Source organism: Cupressus sempervirens, chromosome 9 (assembly GCF_028749045.1).
Source record: "Cupressus sempervirens isolate cs-2001-9-10 chromosome 9, ASM2874904v1, whole genome shotgun sequence".
NCBI classification, from domain to species: Eukaryota; Viridiplantae; Streptophyta; class Pinopsida; order Cupressales; family Cupressaceae; genus Cupressus; species Cupressus sempervirens.
The window spans coordinates 50,512,981-50,539,359 of NC_143126.1; positions in this window are offsets into that span (position 1 = coordinate 50,512,981).

Here is a 26,379-nt window from a genome sequence, read left to right on the forward strand (position 1 = left end):
AAGATAGAGGCTATGAGTGAATGGGAGAGCATAATAGAAAATCTCATGGATAAGATAGCCAATATACAAAGATGGCTCAACATTGTCAAGATCAAAGAGAGAAGAGGGGATAGATGGATGATGGAAGAATTACGCATGATGCCTATTTACCAGGTTTTCATCATGGTACTTATCCAAGGTACCACAAGATGTAGTTTTCACCATAGGAAGCATTTATTTCTTTGTACGTTTGCTACCAAGGTGCCACAAGAAGTAGTTTTCACCAAGGCACATTTTCATTTTTTTTTTTGCTTTTTTTCTTTTTCTATTTTTATTTTTAAAATTTTTAAAAAGAGCTCAAGATTTTTGAATGTAGATAGTGCTCCTATAGGAAAGATAAGTCATGATAAGCCAAAACCATAGAAAGGTATGCTCAAAGATGTTGATAGGGTGATGAAAGAGAAATGGTAGTAGGAAGAGTATATGGAGGATAAGAGTTCATGTATAGAAAGTAAGTGTAAGCTTTAGAGGATTTCATGGGGGTAGCTGAAATATTGGACAAGATCAACATTGACACACACCTTGAAGGGTATTGGAATGATGGAGGAATCATGGATGAAATAGCTTGAGATTTAGATGTATGAGGTGGTAGAAGAGATTTGGAAAAAAGTGGAGTGGAAGGCTTTGGAATATTTTTAGGAAGATTTTTGGAAGAAGATGGAATTGAAGCCTTTGGAAGCTTGAATGTCAACTTTGAAGTATTTTCAATATTCAAGTCTTTTAAAAGAGACTTGGGAATCCATATAGCTTTAGATTTTCCTTTGGATACTTCAAAACACATTTATTCAATAATTGGTTTAGGAAACCATATTTTCTTTGATTTAGCTTTTTTAATAGTGAACCTTTGCAGTCTCTTTTGCGCATTCTCCTTCTTAGCATTCACATGTCGATTAGATGGGACATAGTGATCTTTCTTTTTCAATGGATTCTTATGTTTATTCTTACTTCCAAAGGACTTAGGATTTGTGGATGAATAAGGCTGATATGACTGGTTTAGATGGATAGATGGGTCAAAAGTCATCAAGGATGAGTGTCTTTGTTGATCTTGAGGTATGATGGGAGAGCTAGGAGTGGAAAGTGTAGGAGATGAAGGAACATAAGGTCCCAATATATATGGAAGGTTTGAATGCTTTAGGTCTAATGGATGAGGACCAAGGATAGAATTAGGATATGCAAATGGATAGTGAAAAGGGATATCAACATCTTTAGAGTGAGCAACATGGTCAAAGCTATCAATAGACTCATGAGTGGCTTTGATAGGAACACCACTTTTAATAGGAGCAGTTGAAGCTTGAGCACAATTTTGAAGTGGATGTGGAGAAGTAGAACATGAGGGGATGCTTTGATCTTGACAAGTAGCTTTGGATAGCATATGAAGAGAACTTTCCTCATAATTTTCAGTAAGCTCAAGGAAAATAGTGGAAGTGGTTTCTTCATCATACTTAGGAGGTGGAGGGGAAAAATCTTGAAAGAGATGAAAGGGTGCTTGATCTTGATCTTTCTTGATTTTTATAGCTTTTTCTTTTTGAGAGTCCTCTTGACATGGAGCCACTTCTAAGGACAAGGGATAATGAAGAGTGAATGGAGTAGTGCTTGGATTAGGCATAGTAGTGCATGAAGGTTGAGGATGTTTAGGATTAGTAGCATGGAAAATGTTTGTAGCCAAGTGAAGTTTAGCTTGAGTTTCTTGGATACACATAGTCAATGTGGAAAGCATTAGGTTCTTTATTTGATGGAGGAATGTTGGAAAGATTTGAAGTGTTGGGAGATGCATGAGTGTTGGAAGAAGTGGAGGTATCAAGGAAACCATCACTAGACATAGGATCATTAATATGATCTTTCTCAAGAAAAGTGTCCTCATCACATGAGTCATTAGAGGTATCAATAATTCCATTATCAATAAGATCTTGGATTTTATGTTTCAACTCAATGCAATCTTAAGTACTATGCTTATTATGTCGATGATAAGCACAATAGATATCCAAGAATGGGTTTCCATATAAGCTAGACTTAGGTAACTTGATGAGCTTGGTGCTAAGAAGTGTTTACAAAGTGTCATCATAAGAATATTTCAAGGGAGAAAAAGTTCTATCAAAATTATGTCTAGAGTCCTTTTTTTGTTTCTCAAGTGAATGGTATGCATCCATGTCTTCATCATTGTCTTTGTCAAAGATAGGTCCATCATGATATCTTGGAATAGGCTCAAAGTAGGTATCACTTTCTTTCTCTCTAAGGAGGTCTTTAGATCTAGAAGATGAAGACATTTGATGTCTTGGAGTAGAGAAAGTAGACCTAGAAGAAGAGGATGACCTCAAAAAAGGTGACTCACATGCATGTAAAGAACTTAAGGAAGATTCATGTAATGATGCAATCTTCTCCTCTAACCTTTTCTCAAGTTTAGACTTCATTTCCATCATGCGCTTAGAGAGATGAAGGTAAGAAAGATCATTTGTCTCTTCTAGTTCTTTGTATTGCACATATATATCTTGAAACTCTTTAGTGACATGGAGGATATCATGATCATCTAGATTTGGTTGAGGTTTGGTAGCACAACCTTTGAATTCCATAGTGGTAGATAGATAATCAAGCATGAAGGAGACTAGAGGAAGCTAATAAGGTGACACAAGATAACTTGATGTCCAAACTAGAGAGGTAGATAATTCACTTGCCAATATAATAAAGATAGTGTAAAGTGACTTGTCAAGAAAGTGTCCAAGTTAATTATGACACTAGTGACTCAAGTCAAGAGCTAGGAAAGAAGACAAATAGCCAAGTAGATAGAGCAAGTGGGGTAACAAGTGAACAACTTTCCCAACCCAAGAGTGTAGTCAAGAAATCAAGATAACCATTTCAGAAAAAGGATAACTAGCAAGTGGACATAGACCATGAAGACAAAAAGACCAAGAGCACTAAGACCAAAGAGCCACTTTAAGCATGTTCAATAACTAGAGACATAGAAAACATAGAAATAGTTGATAGCACAGCAAGTTTGATGTTGAAAAACAATTTCTTTCTAAGCAAGATAGTGACATATGGAGTAGTCTTCAAACAATCAAGCAAGGGACAAAGTAACCTTGCATGATACAAGCATATCTGAGGTCTCAAAAGAAATCCCTAGAATTATTTTCATGTGTATGTTCAAAACATTTTCACAGGTATAACACATTCAAGAACACATCAAGCAATATCTACCTAAAGGACATGGTTCATTACTCAACAACTTGGCCCATGCTTGATGCTCCTTTGCCTCACACCAAGTGGTTATCCACAAGAGATATTGGCTTTTTCATAGAAGTGCCATAAGCACAACTAAGGGAATACATATGGTGAGTGTAAATCTTGGGGTGATCCGAGTAGTCCACTAGGATCAATCCTTGCACCAAGAAGTTGAGCGAAAAAATAAGGTGGATACTAAATTAGGGTGTCTAGATAGGGATTCTATTCATAGTGCTCCTCTTGCTCCCAATTATGGGACATCTCACCTTGTGATGAGTAACTGATCTCACGACCACAAGAGTACCTTAAGAATTCTTGCCTAGTGATCTCCCTATGGTTGAAATCCCATAAGTGATCACACTAGGTGAAGATAAACACTATGTCTTCCAAGGTTTTGTGTCCTTGATAGCCTTGAGTTTATAGTGGGTTGGAAGAGCTAGGTAATCTGCTTGTCCCCGCTTGGGTTGTTCCTCTTAGATTGTCCGAGAGCAAGCCCTTTAAAGGATTCTAACTATCACAAAATGGATCTACTCTCAAGAGTCTGAATTTTTGATTCACCACAAGGCTGAAGAGCATACTCTCCTATCTCGATCATTTTCTCCCAAACATGCCAAGAAGATTTAGTTGCCTCTTACTCTTGCAACCAAATCGTAAGTCAAGATTTTTGATTCACCACAAGGGTGAAGAACATACTCTCCTATCACCAAAAGATCCCAATTGTAAGTTTTAATGTGCCTAAAAATAAACAACTAGTATATGCCGCACATGTAAAAGTAAAGAACAAGAAAAATTGGGTTTTTATGCATTGGGCGGCCCTGCAAACAATCGTTAGTAGCCCTTGTGCATTTGAAGCTTTGACATGCATTCTTTTTATGGAATGTTTCAATTTTTTCACAAGGATGGCAACCTGCAATCACAACTTGTTAGCACCACAAGTTAGTGTGAAATAACATAAAAAGATTCAATAAAAATTGGTTAGTTGCCTCAAATATCCAAGTTATCTTCCAATCAAGTGTATGCAAAGAAAGTGGAAACTAATCACAAATGCTCTCATTTTTACTCTTTGCTTTTGACCTAGTCAACAAGATTAGACTTTTTTGCTATGATTTTGAATCCAAAAATAGAAATGAAAAGAAGAGAACCCTACTAAAAATCAGAGGGCTTTCCAAAAATGCAAGAAATTCAAAAAAATCTCTCCATTTGTGCCCTAGGGACCCATTTTGTCAAAATAGGCTAGATTTATCAAATTAGGTTTTTGATCCTTAATACAACCTCAAAAGTCAAAACAAAAAGAAAGTAACCCTCTTAGAATTCAAAAATCTTTCTAAAAATGTAATTTTTTTTTGAAAAATACATGGGTTTGCTATCAGAAATGGCTTTTTATGAAAAATAAAGAAAAAATCATAACTCCCACAAATCACATCAAAATACTCCAAAAATTAGACTGAGACATGTTTGACACATATCCAACTTGAATTTTTTTTTGAGAACCAAACTCTTAGTGGTTTAAAAGATATGATCAAATCTTTAAACCAACTAGATTTTTGGCTTTCAAACCAATCTACTTATGGGTTGGCCTTAAAACCAAAGTGATAATTCTATAAAAGCACTTGATTAGATCCAATATGTTGCTGTAAAAAAACTAGAGATAAGAAATGAAAGCAAATGGAGCTAGAAACTTGATTCATGCCCCACAGTGGGCGCCAAAAATGTACACTCGAATTGTGTCACGCTTTAAACCATTCTATCCAAACGATTCCATGAGTTCGAAATGTTTGAATGTCAACTTAGAGCTCCCTATACACGGAGTGCAAGAAGTTATGTTTCAAGTTTGAAGGCTCTCAGCTAAGCCTTAGAGATACGCTTCTTGCTAGTAAACCATGCAACGAGAGGTTCTTTGAGACAAGAGCAAGAATGCAAGTGTCTACAATGAGTTCCTCAAGGATGCAATGCAAATGAAGATTAAGCTAGAATGAAATGCAAAGTGTAGCTATGCTAAGCATGTATGAGAGTGTTACAATCCAACTATTAGAATATATGATTTAAGCTAAATGTAAAAAATGAAAGCTAAGCTAAGCTAGAATGCCATGGATGAGAGAATGTAGACAAGAAAGAGAAGTTCTCCACAAAGCTCCAAAGAAACCTGTTAGAAAACCTACAACATAACAATATTCAAATGAGGGATGGATTCTTTAAGGGGGAAAGCTCTCTCCCTTTTAAAGTCATACGAATGGTAGAGATCAAGATGAAGATGGTGGATGATCAACGGTGGAATTTGAAAAGAGGAGTGATCCATGTGCACACACAAGTCAACCAATAGAGTATAAGTTGACTTGTCATATAAGACAAAAGTCACAAAGCCTTTTAATTGCAAAATAGAAAAAGAAATTTATGTGTGCACTTTAAGTGGGTTAGAAGAATGGGGTCTTTTATTTAATTAAAAGGGGACATGTTCTTTTAATCAAATAATGAACTTAGGATAGTATAGTCAAACTATAGGTTATAATCAAATAAATTGATTATTAGCAATTTGGTCTAGGTAAATGATTAAATTAATTTAGCCAAAATGTTGAGAAGGGGACTAATAGTCTAGATGACCATTTTTAGGTGATTACAGTAAGTTGGATAATTCATGATATTCCTATGTTGCATTTGGAGTTGGCATGGATTGATTGGTTACAGGTGCTCATGGATACTTAAAGACAGTGGTGATGCTGATTTCTCTTGGATTAGAGAAGTGTTTGTTGGGGCAGTTTTTTTAGTTTCAGCAGGAATTTCGAGGGGCATTCACTTGATATGGACTTCAGAGGAGATTTTTCTTAGATGAGTCTTTGTTGGAGACTTGGATATCTTGATGAGCATTCTCATTCCCCGCTCTTGGTCTACTCAACAGTTTGCTACTTGAGAGGTATAGCTCATTTTTTTCTCTTAGGTACATTCTATTTATGCTTGTCTTTCATGGATATGGATCTTGAGCTATGGTACATGAGTTAGTTCTAGAGGGTTCATTTGAGAGATGGTTTAGCATTGGTTATCTCCATGTGCATATGTTGTTATTTTGGTTAAGTTTGGGAGATGGTTTCATTTTGGGCATATTTCTTGGATTAGGAATGGTTTATGAGTTTGATCTCCTTGTGAGAGGCTTACATCCACGAGTAGTTATATGGTATGGTTTGGGTGTTGTTGAGGCTTCTTGTTGGGGTTTTATGGAGGAGATCATACTTGCACAATTTAAATCTAGAGGTGTGTGTAGAAGGACATGATACAACTTATGATTTGCATGATTTCTCTCTAGTCTTGGTTATCTTCCTGGATGTTTGATTTTGCCTACATTGGATTTGAGATTAGCTAGAGATTGTGATCACTGGTTTGTGCTCATGTATGTCATGTGAGAGATGACATGGTTATTCCTTTATCTCTTTCCTCTATTGGTTGTGGAGAACTTGGGAGAGAATTGGAGATTGGTTATGAGAGTTGTTCTTGAAAGTTATTGGTTTATGTGTTGTGGATGTCCTTGATACTACATAGATTCACTTTTTTGAGATGTTGTAAGTGGATTTTTTATATATTTGACATTATCTTTTGCAGTGGGAGCTTCTTGGAATATATGTGGCATGTATTACTCTTGAGGCTTGTGATTGCAGGTTACAGATTGGATATGTTGATGATGTGAGATTTACTTGGTATACCTTTGGCAGTATGGATAGTTGGATGGGTTGGCACTTATTGTGGGTGTTATTTCAGCTATGGATATTTTGACAACTACAGATACATGTGATTACCTTGGGATTAGGTTTTTGTACTTGGTATTTTCAGTTGGTAAAAGATTTTATGATCTTCTAATGCAACAAGTTGGGTGGCCTTCTCTTTGGATGACTTCTATGTATGTAAGATCATTCATAGGAGGTTAGATCATTCATTTTTGGGATACTAGATACTTTGATTTTGTTGTGGCTACTAGGATGGAGCACTTGGTGTACTTTAATCCATGATGGTGGATGTGCTAGAAGGGGTTTTTCCCTTGTTCATTTATGTGGCTACAAATTGACCCTATGCAATGTATACAACAAGTGGGAGATTGTTGAGAGAATAGGTGTTGCACACATTATATAATATTGTTATATTGTATTATTTTATTTTATTGTATGTAATGTTGCACCTAGATGGATGTGCAACATGTAGAGATTCCCATGGGATATACTTGATGAGTTGTATTGTAACATTGTGATAATATTTCATGCAATTATTTAATATTGGGAAAAATAATTCAAATTCCAATATTAAATGTGGGGTCAAGGGGTTAGGTAACACATGGTTTTAGCACACGGTTTATGTAATACCACTTCGTAGTTTTGTGGGACTTGCTACTCTATAAGCAGGCACATGGGTAATTGTTGTGTGAGAGTGAGAAGAAGGAAAAAAGGGAAAGAGTCGAGCAAAAAAAGGCTTGACAGGTTAGCCAAGGGAGCATTTGAGAAGGTTGGAAGCATGGCATGGGATGTGTGGATTCATGCTTGTTCACATAGATTTCTCGGTGGTGGCTATGGCTTTGAAGGCTTCCATGATTGTATTGCAATAGTTTTCTTTTGTTGAATAATACATGGTGATGGATGCTTTTGGAGGCTGGGTTTTCCTTCAATGAGGGTTTCCTAGGGTATATCTTGTGTCACATTTTTGTGGGTATGTTGTCTATTCTCTTGTATGTGGATTTTACTTCTATGTTTATTCTAGATGTGTTATGGTTTATGTGGAAATAGTTATATATTCTTTATTGCAAGTTCCCTTACACTTATTGACTTTGATGTTATATCTGTTGAGGGTGTTAGTGATAGGATGACTTAAACATCACACACTAAGGGGGTAAATTCACCAAGTTGTGGTGCCAAAAAGATCACACACAACTAAAATTTTGAAAATTTTAAAAGTGCACACACACACTATAGTGTGCACATGCTTTTAAAAAAACCTATATATGGGCTATAAACCCATGACCCATTCCATTTTTTCTTGTTTCTTTTTTTTGGTTCCTTTTTTTCTGTCAACAACGTACACACATTTTGTATAAGTTGAAGAATTTGCTCACTCTCCTCCTCAAAATGCCTTCTCGTAGTTGGAGATCAAGATTAAGATCATCAAGTATGTTTTCTACTCTTGTTTTTGTATTTTTTTCTATGTTTTAGCATTTTTTTGTATGTTTTTTAAGTTTTACTTCAAATTCATTTATTTATTTAAAATACAATTGGTTTCTTATAAGGAAATGTGAATAATCAACCACCAAATCCCTAGTTTGATCAACAAAATCAAAATGAAAACCCTCGTGAGGTAGCGCAAGAACTTGCACAACCTCCACCAATTGAAAGACCTCCTCCTAGCACCCAAGACAATATAATGAATGAAATAGAAAGAGGGAAAAATGAATTAGAAGCAATCATTGGTAGGTTGAAAGTTTGTAGGAAAACTAATCCTATGAGAGCACAATTGACATCCTCCCTTGAGTCCATTATGAGCCATGTAGCTTTTGCTAGTGGTTAGTTGGATATTTGGTGTGTTAAGAGAGAAGGAAATAAAATCTAATATGCAAACAAATTATCCTATAAAGATGTAAGAAAAAATGACATATTGAAAGGTAACATATATGCATTGTTGAAAAAGCTAGGAGAACAAGACACTATTAAACATGCAACTAAAAAGTTCCCCATCCATTGGTTCATACATGATGATATTAGAAATAACTTTTGGGATAGATGGGGGATGGTTTTTGATGCTCCTCCTTGTAATAATCACAAGGTTCCAATGTATTTCTTAAAGAAATTGTATTGTGAATTTGTCCTCGGGGAGATCCCTAATTATTTTAACATGTTAGATTCTTAGGGCAGAGGTGGGGGGTCATCATTTGAGAGGTTGGGGGCACATCGTGACCCTAATGTAGTTAGGGTGCCAGTTGTCAAGCCATATGGTGAGCATGTTATTATTCCATAATTTGTGAAGGAACATGTAGAGACCAATATTTAAGGGACTATCAATGTTTTGACACAAACCCTCATTCATTACCTTGGCCATTAGTTGAGGAGGATCTTTCTTAATGTCACGGTCACATGTGTACATCATGTGGATCCTTATGCATATTTCACAGTCATGTTGGAGACAATATGGATGATGGGCTAGTCACTGATGAGTTCCTGAGTGACACATTTGGCATTAACACATAGGTAAATTGCAATTATCATAAACTAATTTGATCACATTTCGTATGTACAATGAATGACTAATTAATTGGCATGTCTTCACAATGTTTAAAATTTAGGGTAAGAGTGTTGATGGCCCTAGTAAAGATTCCTCGACCCCATTTTACGTCCCGTCAATGAGTCGATAGGTATGTATCAATTTAATCATTTAAATTAATACATATATTTATGAAGTAATCATATCAAGGATTGACAATTTTTTTTATCCATGTACATTAGTTCTCTACTAGACCATCAAAATTTACAAGGGACTTTGAGCCTAGGCATGATACGAGCTTCGTAGAGGTACATATGTTTCATGTTAATTTAATTCATTCGATGATATTATATTCTATAAAAAAAATGTAAATTATATAATATGATTTGCAGTTATTGATGTCCAAGACTTCTCCTCATCTTTGCTAGTCCATCAATCATGGAGTTACTGTCGCGATGGCTAGTTCAGAGCCATTGACTGAGGTATGAAAGAGTTTTCATAGATTTAGTTGTTATTTAGAATAGTTAGTATTGAAATTTAAAATGGTATTTATAAGTATGATTGAGTGATTATATTGATTGAATTGTTGTAGGGCCTTGTTACTCCTGATTGTGTATGAGCCTTTGAGCTGGATGTACAGAGTGACTATTTGATGACGATAAGAAAATAATTAATTTTGTGTATACATATATTTAAATTTAATGTATAATAATTATTGATTCATGTATACTTTGTTTGTATCAGATCCAATTAGAGAGAAGCCTAAATAAGAGGATGAGTGAGTGTGTGAGGAAGACCCCATCATCCCCATCATCTCCCTCCACACAATGACAGAAGACCTCTAGGAATTTGTTTCCTTCCCCTCGTGGGAAGGAGAAGATATAGGGATGGACACATGTATAGGCATTAGTGGACATATATCTTGGATTTTATGTTAGTGGACATATTTGACATACATTTGATGTATATATGACATTTTATATTTGATGTATGACATATATTTGATGCATTACATTATTAGAATTACAACTTTGATGCATTAGTTACTTCACGTATGACATTATTGGCTATCATAATATATATCTTGTTTTTCTTGTTTACGTTTTAAGCATTTCGTGTATTTCATTTAAATGTAATTTGCATTCAAGATAAGAGTAGGAATCATTATAATAAGCTTTGATAGTATCTTTTAACATGTGAATGAGGCTATGATATTAATTTGTATTTAAATTCTACAAGTTATGAGTACTTTTGATTATGAGTAACTTATTTGGAGCTTTTTTTGGGATGAGAACAATGAAACTTGAATTCTTATTACTGTTATACAATTAACATTGAAGTTTTACTTTTGAGTTAGCTGCATTATGTAAATGTCAAAGCTTGAATCTTAGTGTCATCACAAACATGTCGAGAGTTTATATATGCTTTATATTAGAACACGAGAGTACTTGAAATAAATTTTTTGATTTATTCATGGAATTTGATATCAATATTGCTTGCTTATCCATCTCTTTGAGAGCTTAATTCATTGAAACACATTATACATGCTCTTCCTATGATTCCTATAGCTATAGTTATTACAATTTCCCTTGTATATCTTTTGTCTATCATTATTCTAGTGCAGGGAACCTAACAACCCTTGTTCTGAATTTGTTTGTGTTTTTGTTTTTTTGAGGCTTGCTGTGACTCTAGCCAAGTTATGGTGGTGTGTTGGTGTGCTTAGATCAAGTTGGTTTGACTAAGTCTTGTTTAGGTATGTGCACACTAATAAATACTAGGAGGGATACTAGGTGGTCAAATTGGGTTGAAGTATGTACAAGTCATTGGTAAGTGGGATATGACCCAACTAGGTCCTAAATGATGATTTTGCAGATCTTGATCAAGTGTTTGAAACTCATAAAATGTAATGTTGGTTGATTAGGATTCAAAATGTCAAAAGTTGCTAAGTTGTCAAGAAGTTTCTCAAATGGGTCTATAGGAAAAAAAGAGACATATTGGTTACCAAGGTGACACATTATGTCTAAACACCTTTATTGAATCTTTTTGGTTCTATTCAAAAAGGTTTCAAGGGTGTAGAAGTCAAAAATGCAAAAATTGCAATGTGGTCAGCAACTTTTAAAAGTTGCTTCACAACATTTTGTGTAACTTTTTAGTTATGATTTGGAATGAAGGAAAGATGGTTAGTTTAACTAGATTTATGCCTTCAGAGGTCCTATAAGACATGGAAGAAGACAAATCCAATGGTTGGATGTTGGAAGAGTTCATTCTTGAATTTGAATACAAACATTTTCTTACATTTCCTTTAATAGTTTTTGGATTTTGCAAAGCAAGTTTGAGATAATGGATTGAATGTTGAATTTTTACCTTGGATTAAGTTAGTTCATGTTTGTATAGTACTTTATACTTCATTAAACTTTCCTTTAAGTGTTCAACTTCTTGTATCTTTTTCATTCTTTCAAGTATCAACACACAATATTTATTGACTCTTATGGTCAATTCCATTCGACGTGCCCAATAATGTTAGAGAAGTCAATAGAATGAGATGAGCTTAGGACTAGGGTTTACTTTTCCATTAAAAGCTAACAAAGTAGATAGTTTGGTCCCACAATGAACAATTAGAGAGATTCACTCATTGGTGACTTTGTATTGGCCAATGTTACAAGTCTCAATGTCACTCGAGATAGGGCCGCAAAATCAAAATGGAATCCAATCTCCAAAAAGAGAGAAAGGTTATTTTAGGTGTTGAAAACATGATCCTATTGCAACTAGAATTGCATCCATACCTTACATGAGCTCTGAGATATGCCTTGTCAAAGATCCCTACCCTATGGCTTTAGTGACTCTTAGGGTCAATTATGTTTGACATGCTCAAGAACATTCGAGTAGTCAACAAGATAGGATGAGATTGGGAATAGGGTTTACCTAGCCACTCTAAGCTATTGGAATAGACATTTTGATCCTATGATGAACAATTAGAGAGATTAACTAGTTGGTGACTTTGTACTAGCCAACACTACAAGTTTTTACATCACCCGAGATGGGGCCACAAAATAAAAAAGGAATTTGATCTCCAAAAAGTGAGAGAGAGGTTATTGTAGGTGTCAACAACATGATCATGTATCACCTAAAATTACATCCATACCTTGTATGAGCTTTGAGACATGCCCTGTCAAAAATTGCTGCCCTATGGTATTTAATGAGTCTTAGGGTCAACTCTGTTTAGCATGCCCGAGAACGTTCAAGCGGTCAAAGGGACAAGACAAGCTTGGGACTAAGGTTTACTTGACCACTCAGAGCTAACAGAGTAGATAGTTCCATCCCATGACAAATAGTTAGAGAGATTCACTAGTTGGCAACTTTGTACTAGACAACACTACAAGTTTCAACATCACCCGAGATGGGGCCACAAAATCAAAACAAAATCCAATCTCCAAAAAGTGAGAGAGGTTATTGTAGGTTTCGACAAAATTATCCTATAGCACCTAGAATTGCATCTATACCTTGCACGCACTTTGAGATATGCCCTATCAAAGATTGCTTCCCTATGACATTTAGTGACTCTTAGGGTCAATTTCATTTGGCATGCCCAAGAATGTTCAATTGGTCAAATCTTCAATTTATCAATTTCTTAAATCAATTTATCAATTTCATGAATCAATGCATTGCAATATTTTATTGAATCAATTCAAATCATTTTCCTTGATCAAATTGCAATTAATTTAATTATTTCAATGGGTGATCCCACAATAATGGGTTCCACTTTTTGACCAATTTTGACACTGAAATCAATATTTTTGCAACAAACGTCACGTTCAAGTGACTATATCTCCAAAACTATAAATAATTTGAAGATGACATAAACTGGTGATTTTGAGTACTTTGTTCCTACTTTGTAACCATATTTTTTAATCTAAAAAAATAAATTATTTATGTCAAGTTTTTTTATCTTTGCCAAAAAGTGGTACATAATAAAATTCAATATTTTAAAGAGTGATAGTCCGTTTGACACACATAACTTTTTTTCTAGAAATGATAATGAAGTAATTCTTTTGGTGTTAGATTTGTAACATCAATATCTAGAGGATGGATTTGGTTTGATTTATTTTGGTTGAATATTGTATAGTTTATGAAGTTTTGAAGTAACATGAACCATAATTCAGACATACGTTCCGTTTGACATAGATAATTTGAAGTCAATTTATCATAAAGCTATTTTTTTTTTGAATAGAAAGGTATCTCAATAAGCTAGTTCCTACATATTTTTCAAAATTTTTTTGACCTAATTTACTAATTTTCTTGAGGTGTCAAAGTCGGTTGATGTTCAATTGGTAATGAACCTATAATGAGTTAAACTCATATTTGAAAGTCTTAATGATTAAAATATGTATTAAAATTATAGTCATTGGAAAGCTTGCTCTGAGCAGCACATTTTGACATTTTTTATTTTACAATAGGAGATCATTCTCTTGCAATTATGGAAGTCAAAAGAGAAAAAAAAATGTTAAATTTTTTCTAATTTTGCATGTTTGCTCGAACATGACGTTTGCATGAACATACCCTCCAAAACTCTATGGCCGCTAGAAAAATTTAGGTGTATGTTTGGGTGAACATGTCTGTAGTCGACGTGTTCGTGTGAACAGTCTAAAAAACTTGAAAAAGTTTCCATTTGTAAAGCTATTTGCCATCAACCTAACCAATAGTGCATTGCTATTTGACATCAACCTGACCAATAGTGCATTGTCTGTCTTTGCCAAGAATTTTGTTCGCAAAATCGAAGGCATTAATTTGGTAAAAAAATTGTACATCTAAACTATTTATTTATTTCTTTCATTAGTGAAGTTGTTTAACGAATGCATTGAAGTTAGATTAAAAATTAGTAACACATTAATGGTGTTAAGAAATGTATATTCTTATTGTTTTACTAATGGTCTCCTTGTAGCATGTGGCAATCGTGGGATGAAGACATGATCATATCAAACTACTAATGCTTGTTTTGCAGGACGTTGTCGAAGACCATTATGTGTTTGTCAAAACCATGTGTGTGGATTTATTAGATTAAATATTACTTCGTTTGGTGCTTAAAATTAACTTTTTATTTTTTGTCTAGTGTGTCTATAGTGTTTAAATCCCTAAGAGTTGCATTGGACGTATCCTCTCCCCTTGCCATTCATGGATCTTGGGTGTAAGAGAAATCCATGTAACTTCTATAGGAGGCCTGCCTTGGACCAAGATACTCAATATTGGGTATGCCAGGGGATGACCTCAGAGTGGTAACGGGCCAAAAGCCAGGTCAACGTTCCAACCGCTATATAAAATTTGATTACAGTAAAAGTCATGTGAACGATATTGCTGAGTGATAGCTCTCCTCCAGTACCCTTATGGTGTGTCAAACCCCAGTTCTCGGGGCTGGGAGACCTTCTGAGGAAGTTTATCATTCACTTGCTAAATGGAATGCCCTTACTAAAAACCATGTTTTAGTGGCCAAAATCCTTTCTATCCACTGGCTCAAGGGGTCACCTATGCCCGTGAAGACATCCTACATTCTCGCAATCCTTAGTAGAGACAACAGTCCCTTGGGAAGTCATGCCCCTTGAGACGCGAATCTTGGTAGCCCTGAGAAGTGAGTGCACTGTAAGGGGGAGCCTGTGGTGCCAAGGTCCTAAGTTGTCTACTCTGGATAAGCACGGTTGAACTTTGGTTCAAGTAGGAATTCAGTGGATATAGTCCTAAAGCCTAGGTTATGGTGTGATTGTTCACTTTTAACAATAGCTATTCTTGTCTTAATGTGTCTTGCGTGTGTGTAAAATATAATCAAGATAAAAGCCAACATTCAAATTTACACCTTGGAAACTTGCAAAACCTTGTCAAAACATCAAACATTGTCAAAACCTTGTCAAGATTTCACCTAAGTTCAAAAAACCTTATGTATACTTCTATCATTAGCATAATCATATTCCTAAATTTCATTTTTGACTTACCCTAGTGATATATCCCCCTCATATTGCATTGTTCAAACCCTAGCATCATTTTCACTATCAAACCCTATCAAATTGTCCATCAACCAACTTGTCTTCTTGACCACCTATCCTCATTTTGCATAGCCTAAATGTCATTATCAACCCTAGGAAACCATCCCTTGCATAGTCCACTTTGTGTACACCTACCTTTAGCATCCTTACCAAGTCCAAAACATAACCCTAACTTTCATTTTGCTTATCATAATCTTCATCTTGCATACCTTCAAAACGACACCTTGTATTTGCACTTGCATAACATCCCTAGGAAATTTTCACTTTGCATATCAAAACCCTAGGTCATTTAGCATTTCCTCACTTTGCATAACATCCCTAAACACTTAAAAATCCCAAAAACACTCATATCTTGCATACCCACATCTTAATTATCAAGTTTTGACCTCTTTTACCAACTGCAACCTTGTTTTACGAACTGCACACTTCATGGGCGCACTTGGTAGTTTCAGGGTGCAGTTGGTAGTTTTAGGGTGCACTTGGTAATAAGGTGTTTCATTATAGGTTCCAAAACCCTAATCTACACTTCCACACCTTGCATTGCATCCCAAGACCTTAGGAAACACTCTAAATCACTCAAAACACTCAAAATTTGCATTTTAGGCACTTTGCAACCCTATTTTACCAACTGCAACCCCTTTTTATCAATTGCACACTTTAAGTGCATAGTTGGTAGTCTAGGTGCACACTTGGGAGGCATAAAGTTCATTTAGGTTTGCCTCCACTACATCTGCATTCTGAGGTATCATGCCAGCACTCACTAGGACACAACCTTTGGAGTTGTCAAATGCAATAATGACACCTATAAGGTCTCATCAAGAATCAACCATCAAAATACTCCAAGGTACATTTGAACACATCAATGTTAATCCCTTGTTTGACAAGATACCACCAATTCCTAAATATCCCAAAAGGATGTTAAGACTTGATTTTAGGACTCACATCATTTGGAGCTACATCATTTGGAGAAGAAAGAAGGACATGAGAGCTACACATGAAAGAGGGGATTTATAACATTATGTTTGCTTCTTTTGATAGCCAATTCCATTGTCTTTTATGCAACAATTTATTCTTGAAAAAATAGACTGATATTTTTCCATAAAATGAAAAGCAATTTATTTTTTAGGAGAAACATTCTAGTATTCATACCATGTTATTTGTTTGTGATTCAATGATGGCTTAAGAAGGATTTGGTGCTTTGCAACTTGTAAAGAATGCGACTCACATATTTTAGTCACATAATGAAGAATATTTATGTTTTGTTGTAGATGACTGCATTCTATTGATTTCTATCAAACAATTTAAAAGTACCAACAACAACAAACAAATCTGTACAGTGATTTTTTTATCTGGTTATTGCACGAAATTTATCTTGAGGCAAGGGATAATTTTTTTTTATAAAATTTTTTATAATGGGAAACAAGAAAGGAAGGCAAAAAAAATATGCAAGGAAAAGATCTGATGAAGAAGAACAAAGAAATATTCAGAAGACTGTGGCACGTTATCACCGAATTAAACAAGGTGAAGGAAATGTTGAAGAAGGCTCAACAGAAGTAGAAGTAGTGCATATGGAAGAGAGGTCGGGAACACTCCCTATGAAATCTCAAACAATGAATGTTGAAGAAGGTTCAAGATCAATCCCTACAGAGGTTCAAATAATAGAAGTCAAAGAAGGGTTAGAATATTTCCCTATTGAATCTCAAACAATGGATGTTGGAGAAGGCTCAAGATCGGTCCCTGCAGAAATTCTAGTAACAAAAATCAGAGAAGGGTCAGGATCAGGTGCAGGAACTGGTATGGATGAACTCTTAAATATTGTCCAATCTATAAAGTATGGTATTTCTCATAAGAATTTAGATCATTTACTTAAAATGGATGTAGATAAATTGAGAAAACTTGCAGCTAGTGTTCAACCATTAAATTTGTCTAAGAAAAGGTCAATGAAGAAGAAGATAAAAGAAATTATGACTCCATTTGATAACACTGAAACACTTGAAGAAGCTTAGTTGCTTTCACTTTTTCTTACACAAAAAAAGTTGCAAGAGGCATTGAAATTGTTAGGTGTAAACACAACATCAAAGAAGAGAAGATTTTCTAGCATGCAAACTGATTTGATTGAAAATGTTAAACAAGGTTTGAGAAACATAGGAAAACACTCTCGAGCTAAAGATAAGTTTGTGGCAAGAAAAGTGATGTTGATGTCTGTTGTAAGTAAAAATATGTCTCAAAATAGACAAATATCTTCAATTTCGTCTGAAATGGGTTTTAGTAGGAAAACAATGAGACAATATTTTAAGAGAAGATTAATTGTGGATGACAGTACTATGGAGGGTAATTGGGCAATCATGTGTAGAGCACCTTGTTCTGATAGAATTCAAGAGTTATTAAAAAATTTATTCATATCATTTTGGATTGATAATACTCGTCCTTCATCAAATAGTAGAGATGTTATCAGGCATAAGATTGTACTTGGTCAATATGAACATCATACAAAACATTGGTTGGACACAACACATCATGAGTTATATGTGTCATTTTCTAATGAACATCCTAATGTAAAAGTTGGGCAAACATTGTTTGAAAAATTGAAGCCATACTTTGTGAGGTCAAACAAAGTGTTTGAAACTTTTTGTTGTCGTCATCATATTGAGCTTGATCTCCACTATCAGGTATTTTGAAAGTTTATAGAAGACACATATGGTTTTCATGCTGCTCCTCCTAGTAGGAGAAGTGAGTTTATATCATCCATTTTGTGTGACAACATAGATGATCCAACGAGTAAAATAAATTGCATCAAAGGATTATGTGAAACATGTGGTGAATTGGCTCTATTTCTTTTGAAAATTGAAGATATTGATGTAACAAAAATATTGAATTGCAAAAGTTACAAGTATGTCAAGAATGAAATAAAGTTGGGGGAAGAAACAAAAAGGTGGGAATATATTGAAGAGGAGTTCCTTGTTCTAACATTTATGGACAGATTTAAGAAATTGATTCAACCTTATATTTATCATGCATTTTTTGCAAAGTGGCAAACACAACAGTTTCAAACTCTGAGAGATAATTTTCCACTTGGAACAATTGTATCAGAAAGCAATTCAATTAGATTATTACTTTAATAAGCAGGTCACTATTATGGTACATTTTTTTTATAGACATGCATAGTTAGATTTGGATGGTGTTCAGAGTACAGTTCAAGCACAGGTAATTATAAAGGAATATCATTTTTATATAAGTGTTGATAAAGAACATGACATTCACTATGTAGAACATTGCTTCAATACATTCTTTTCTTATTTGAAAGAAAGAAACATAAATGCTGATAAATATTATGTTTGGTCTGATGGATGTGCCACACAGTTTAAATCATCTAGACCATTTTATGCATTGTGTAGATATCATTGCAATGAGAATATAAAACACATATGGAATTTCTTTGAGAGTGGCCATGGAAAAAGTGAACATGATGGTGCTGGAGCTTGCATCAAACATGCTTTGTGAAAGTATCAAATGAATTATCAGGGAGTTCATGTAAATGATGCACATGATGTTTTTGAATGGTGTAAGACTCATTTTTCATTAGATGAGGTCAGGACATCATCAACAATGAGTTGACAGGCACCATATAGAGTCTTCTGGGAGATAACATGTATGGATGTGTACGCCTGTTTAACTTTTATGCAATTAAATTATAAATTTTTATTGTTAAGTTTTATTTTTGAATTCGTTGAAGTTTAAATTTAATTTTTCTATATTTTCAATTTAACAAACTTTCAGGTGTTAATAGAAAAAAATGCATGGTTGCAAGAGGATAGAAAAGACACGTTCCTTACATTCAGTCATGAGTACAGATAATTGCAATTGGATATTGAAGACAAGAGAATACTCATGTTTTTGTGATAGTTGCATTGATGAAAACTATGAAGAATGCATCAATCAGACACATGGATATATAGGTGCATGGATTTTGGTACCACTTGATGTTATTGATACCTTTGATAAAGAAGATGAAAATTTTGATGATATTCCATTGATTTCTGTTAGAAATGGAAAAAGAAATATGGAAATAAGCAAAAAACCAGGAAAGAATCTAAGTGAGTTAATGCATGAAAAGATATTACCATAAAATAGGAGAGAGAAAGCTTCAAGCTCCAACACCATTGGACAAGATATTTGGAAAGGGGAAAGCAAAGAAAACCCCTTGTGACATTATGAATGAGGCATGAAAAGCCTAAGAAGGAAAAGAGAGAGAGAGCAAGAGAGAAATTTCTCATACAATATTTGAGAAGAGGAAGAAACCTCATTGTGAAATGAGAGAAGAGGGTCATCTCTTAAATAGAGATGAGAGAGAGGAGTTAGAATGTAACTCCCATGTCTATGAATGCCACCATTCATAAGTGTGTGAGGCCAAGTGTGAGATTCATCTTAAGGAGGAATAATCTAAATTACAAATTACAATAAATATATGTCTTCACATATTCCACTAGAGGACAAAATAAGATGTAGTGGAAAAAAGACAAAAAAGAAATATATTAGGATACCTTGGCTTATATCCTAATATATTATAACAATAAAGAAAGGAAGTCTAACCTTGGTTTATAAACGCACCAAGGAAAGATTAAAACTTCTAACACCCCCCTTTAATCTTTACTTGGGGTAATTACATCAAGGGGTATTAAACCCATAATTTGCAAAAAATTTGCAACTTAATCTTCAATATGAAGTAATTTGATTTTCTTCAAGCCATATGGTACATTTGCAGATCCAAGAGAAGTACATGAGTCCTTTGAATGTGATCAAGTGGAACCATAGACACATCTTCATATGTGAAAAATTGAGAAGGTTCCTTGATGGATCACCTAGAAAAAAAAGGTAGAGAACAAAAACAAGACAACTATCCACAAGTAGAATTACAGTGAATCGTCAAGTTAGTAAAAAAAATGAAGTTATAATAATTATAATCAAGGAGGAACTAAGAGAGATGAGAATAAATGAATGTGTTCACCAACATGCAGTGGAGTTAACATGATATCTAAAATAAGTCATAAGCTCAAAATGATCATAATAGATACAATAAATCTCTCAAAAAGGAACATACTAATGCACAAATGACCATAAACAAGGCCAACTGATGAAACCTACATCAACATTGCATCAATCACATGGATATAGACAGTCCACTAATGAGTCATCCCACTACAGGTGAATGGTTCATGACTCCATCACCTACATGAACCATGATCTAGGCAATAAAGAATGCAGAACATTATCACATTAGTATATTTATCCAAGAAATGTAAGAGAGACAATGATAGCACATTAGCCTTAAGTAATAGATCAAATCAAGATTCAAATTTCCAAGCATAATTATTAATGCAGATCAACGAATGGTTTATAAGGAGAAACAACATATTGCCTTCAAAAAAGAGAGATCCATCATGGACAAGCAACATCATTTCCATGAGGAAAGAAAAAAAAGGGAGTCTCCTATATGGAGTGCCCCAAGATATGGTACTCGCATCACCTTATATACTCAAGGTGAAACTCATACCATGAAGTTAGCAATTATAGGAGCATACACCAGGAAGACAAAGAATTTTGAAGGGGAAATCCCCATAAAATATCAGCCTCGCATTGAAGAACAAAGTGGAACAAATGGAGGGAAACTCCATTGAAATAAGTGCACACCAATTATAGGATGGAGGGATACTCCACAGGCCAGATAAGGCAACTATGAGTCAGTTTAAAATTGTCGGGTCCATCATAGTTAACCTTGATAAATTGGCTCCAGATGCAACTTACAAAAAAAATATATAATAAAAGAATGGTATTAAACCATGAAATGCTACTATGAGCATAAAGAGATGCTATAAAAGCATAAGACTGCAACTATGTGCATAGATAGATCATTAGAAGGCAATAGTGTAAGATAACTCATAAACGATCATAAATTCTTATTTTTCATTAATTTATTAAAAAATTAGATAATTTAATAATTTAAAAATTAATTGTACCATGGATGAATTTAATAATTTAAATTTATCTATCAACTTTTTTTCAAAATAGATTGAATTTCATAAGTGATAAATTATATTTATTTTTCTACTTAATTAGATTTAGGGTTAGGTTCAATTATACTCATTGTTAAGAATGAAATTCAATTAGTTTTATAGTTATGGTTTAACAAGATTAGCATATAAAAAAGTAAGAACTTGTTTTTAAAAAGAATTGTGTGAGACTGCTTGGAATCTGATACCCGAAATAACATCACTATAGAATTTCCTAGCTAAGAAAAGGGTTTCTGTTAATCATATATGATTCTCCATACTCCACCTTAAAAAGTTCCAAGGAAATTCAAGTAGTTGCAAATAATAAATATGGTGATTTTGTATCATTGTAAAACATAATGCATACTTTCCAAGCCCATGAAGGTCCTCCAAAAGTTATAATTAAAAACCATCCATTAAAGAAGATCAAAAACATTATTATTACAATAAGCTTCCACGACAAACCACTTTAGAGTCAGTTCAAAGAAATTCGTTGGACGACTGAAAATTGAACTCTTGTTAAAAAAAAGTATTTTCTGATTGTAGACCTTTATAAAACTAGTTTGAAAATGAAAAAAAATACTATTCTTAGTTAGGGTATGTAATCCTTTGATTTGATAATTTAAAATCAGTAGAGAACATTCTGTTCTGGTTAAAATCCTTTTCCATTTTTCAAGTAGTCTATTAACATTGAGCTATTTACAAAAAAAATGAGCCTACACATTGATCAGGAAAAGTTATTAGCTGAGGCTTTTGAGTGCATTATTTCCCTCACTTTCATCACAATGCGAGGAAACTCATAAAAAATAGATACAACACAACTTAAATGTATCTCAAGTCGATGAAGAGCAACTTCTACTCCACCAATACCAGAAAAAAGAGAAAGTACTCTGACATCATCAAGATATAATGCTTTCAAGATTGATAAATGATATGCAACTGTATCTGTTTGGAATGAATTACCCAAACAACGCAAGCGATCAGTTGGACAAGAAGTTCCACGAGTGTGATCTCTATCAAATCCTAATATAAGCTCTATCTCATGAAGCTCTAGAGGGATGAGGTCACTTGGCCCCACCCATACCAAATTCCACTCTTCACCCTTTTGAAGTATATATTTTTGTGCACTATCTTGCAGTTGCCCTCGTGAATTCTGAATCATAACTCTCAGTTGATCAATAAGGACAGTGCCACATTGTCTTGAGTCTATGGAATTCAATTTTGTCCTCTGATCCCATGAAGGCCAATAATTTTTTATTTGCAAAAGTGCTTCCTAAATAGTCATGGGGGGAGAGGTTCTGCTTGAAATCGCTCTTCTATTGGAAAGTTATGCACATACTGTCTTGCTCTTCTGGAAGCTGAAAAGAACATTGAGTCCACCAACTCTAGTTCAACACTATTAAATTGTTCAGATATTGTCTTCCAAATATCCTTCGATGCAAAAGCATCATTCTCATAGTAGAAAAAAGGTGGCCTTTGCATGAACGCATTGATTTCCTTTGAACATTGGCCAATAGGTTTCCCAGGAACTCCAAAACCAATTAGTTCCTTGGGACACAAATTAGGGACTGCATCACATACTTCAAACATTGCTTGCTTGTCTTGCATACCCTCTATATATTTTTCATACTTCAACACTTTCATTATCTATGTTACAATTTCGAACTTACACAATTTCATTATCTATATTACAATTCTTAAATATCAACTTCTTTTCAAACTATTGAATTTCATCTTGAATTAAATGTGTTTTTATATGTACGATCATAAGTTCTTAATTATCAAATTTAGTTTATAAAAAAACTATATAATTTAATAATTTAAATTAATTGTACCATGGATGAATTTAATAATTTAAATTCATTTATCAATTATTTTTCAAACTAGATTGAATTTCATAAGTGAAAATTAAACATGTGTTTTTAAAATTGTAAGATTATAAGTTCATAGTTATCATTTAGGTTAGTTTATTAAAAACCTATATATTTTAATGTTACTTTATGACATCTACGGTCATGTACTCTTAAAGTTTAAATTAGTTTAAATTAATTTTTTTAAATATTATATTTTGTAAAAGTTCTCTAAAATAATGTATTGGCTTATCTAATTAACATATTTTTATCCACATAAAACTAATATTTATCTTTAGCAAGTTAGTAATTGATAATTTAAGAAATATGTATCTTTCTAACTTCCTACTAATTGATAATTAATATACATGTACACACGTCTTAAGATCATGTTCTATAGCTATAACACAAAAAAATACACATATGTACACATATACACGTGTCAAGAATAAACATCTATAGATCTAATATATCTCTATGTATCTGAAATGCAAACTGTAAATCTTGAATAAATACACGTATATAGAAAAATATAAAAAGTCATATATACGTAGATGTGATGGTATCTAACTACTGAAATACTCAATAATCAAATAAATAGTGAAAGTACATGCATGTCATCAAGGAACTAAAATACACATGTGTACATGTAAACTGGACCTCCAATATATAAATGCATCAAAAAATATATAAATCTAATCTATTATAAGAGGGACCCCTCAAGACGCATATGAACAGAATGACCCTCTGATCGAGTCTCCTGTACATCCTCTCGCTGAGGTGCATCAACCAAGCCCTACAAATATATATACATATATACATAGATGTGTTAGAGTTCTATCTTTAAAACATATATATACATACGTGCATCATGTACATGTACATTCAAATTAAATACGAACTTGCATATATATAGATATATATATCTAGTTTTCAAAATATTTAAATAAATTTAAACAAACTATTTAAAACTCAAGTACCTGAGCACTACTAGGTGCCTCAATAGAATCATCTCTCTCATGTACATGATGCCCTGAACCAACAATATGTGTAACCGTGTGCTCAGCGACCTGTGCCTACATGATTTATTATGAGTTAAAGATTAAATTAAATATCTACATATATATCTGAACTAAATTTTTCAATACATGAACATATTTTTTAATTTCATATATAGTTAAAATTAAAAATAAATTATATATGTACCTAGGTCTCTTGAGGTGGAGGATGATTAGCAGACTCCATCGTGTCATCTACCGATGCACTTGAGCTTGAAACTCCATGTCCAACTGCTAGTAAATCTAAGTGAAGTGGACTGTGTAACTGGCTAGGTACATTTGGTGTAGAATTAGTGCTTCCAGGTTCGAGCAACAGGTCTATGTACGATGAAATACCCAGGCTCGAACTAGTATCAATCTCAGACAAGCCTCACAACTACTCACCAAAATCATCAAGATCCTCAACTGTGATATGGACATCTCCAACTCGTATGCTCAAGTCATTTGTAGAGTGTCATGAGTCTGGTGCCAAATGCTGTGAACTATGCACATGTGTATCATCTGTCACTGGTGTGGTGGCCTGTGTCTATGGAACTATGTCAAGGCTCTGATGCTGTCTAACAACATCCATCACCGAGTGTACTGGAATCCTTTGTGTATCAAAAATATAGCTAATAAAGTGCAACATATCCTCCAAAAAATATAGTGCCATATCCATATGTGTCTGTTGTCTTGAAAGACCACGAATATCGCCTGGTAGTGGTAGCCCAATAGCTCTATATGCATCATCAGAGGAGGTACCTGAAGTGCTACTAGATGCCTATGAAGATGGTTGACCAAGTGGATGAGGACGTCGACTATGAAGATAACGACCAATAGAATCTGATGTGATACTAGCTGCTACAGATGCAATGTGCCCAATAGTATCAATTGCTTCCCTCTGGGAAGCAATGATGACTCTATCTACAATAGGTGCATGTGCAGGAGTCACAGGAGGCATCCTCAATCCAAAAAATTGTCTAAGATCTACAGGTGGCAAACGATCTACACTGCGCTACTAGTCATGATCTGCAATCCGACCACACCCCTATCCATAATAATCAAGAATATCCAAGTAGTTGACATTGAGCCCTATACAGAACTTAGCGTACAACTGCTGTGCAAAATAAAGGGGTATCTGGTCGTTATTAGGATAACAACCATATGCAGCTAAAAATTATGGATAGATCATGCTAGCAATAATAGGGTCTCTGCATCGTGTGACTCTGTAGCCTCTCACCCTACCATGTGTTCCCTCATAAGCTGGAAAGAGCTCTCTCTAGATGACGTCTTTGGGGGCTACCCTCTTGACGTCATTCAATGATGCATTTCCTGAAACCTTAGCCCTAAACTCCCTAGATATGGAAGCTAATATGATAGGAGTAAATGAATGGTGAGCTTTAAACCTAGCTGTCAAATCCTGTAAACTCCTACATATCGTAATACATATGTCTCTATAAAGACCATCATCAAAGGTCAATATAGAGTGTTGTAGTCTAGCAACCTCCTACTTTGAAAATGCAAATAAAGCATCGATATCGATGCATGGAGGTGGTGCAACAGGACCTACAGGTGTAGCCTGACCTGGAATAGGAGTCGCACCAGGAGCCACGACAGGACCTACACCACCAAGAGTCACACCAGGAGCCAAAACATGAGCTGCACGATGAGCCCTACATAGAGGTACACAACAAGCCCCACCAGAAGCTGTAGCATGAGCCCCACCATGAGCTACATGAGGAGCCAGATCAGGAACTGCATCAGGTGCTGCAACAGGAATCACATCAACCTGTGCCGCAATAGGAGCTGCAACAGGAACTACATCAGGTGCTGCACCAGGAGCCGCATCAAGCTGATCGTGTGAAGCCATATCTGTAGAAATGTATGAAGAACTAAACTGCCTGCTGTACACAATTTTTTATTTTTAACATTAAAAATT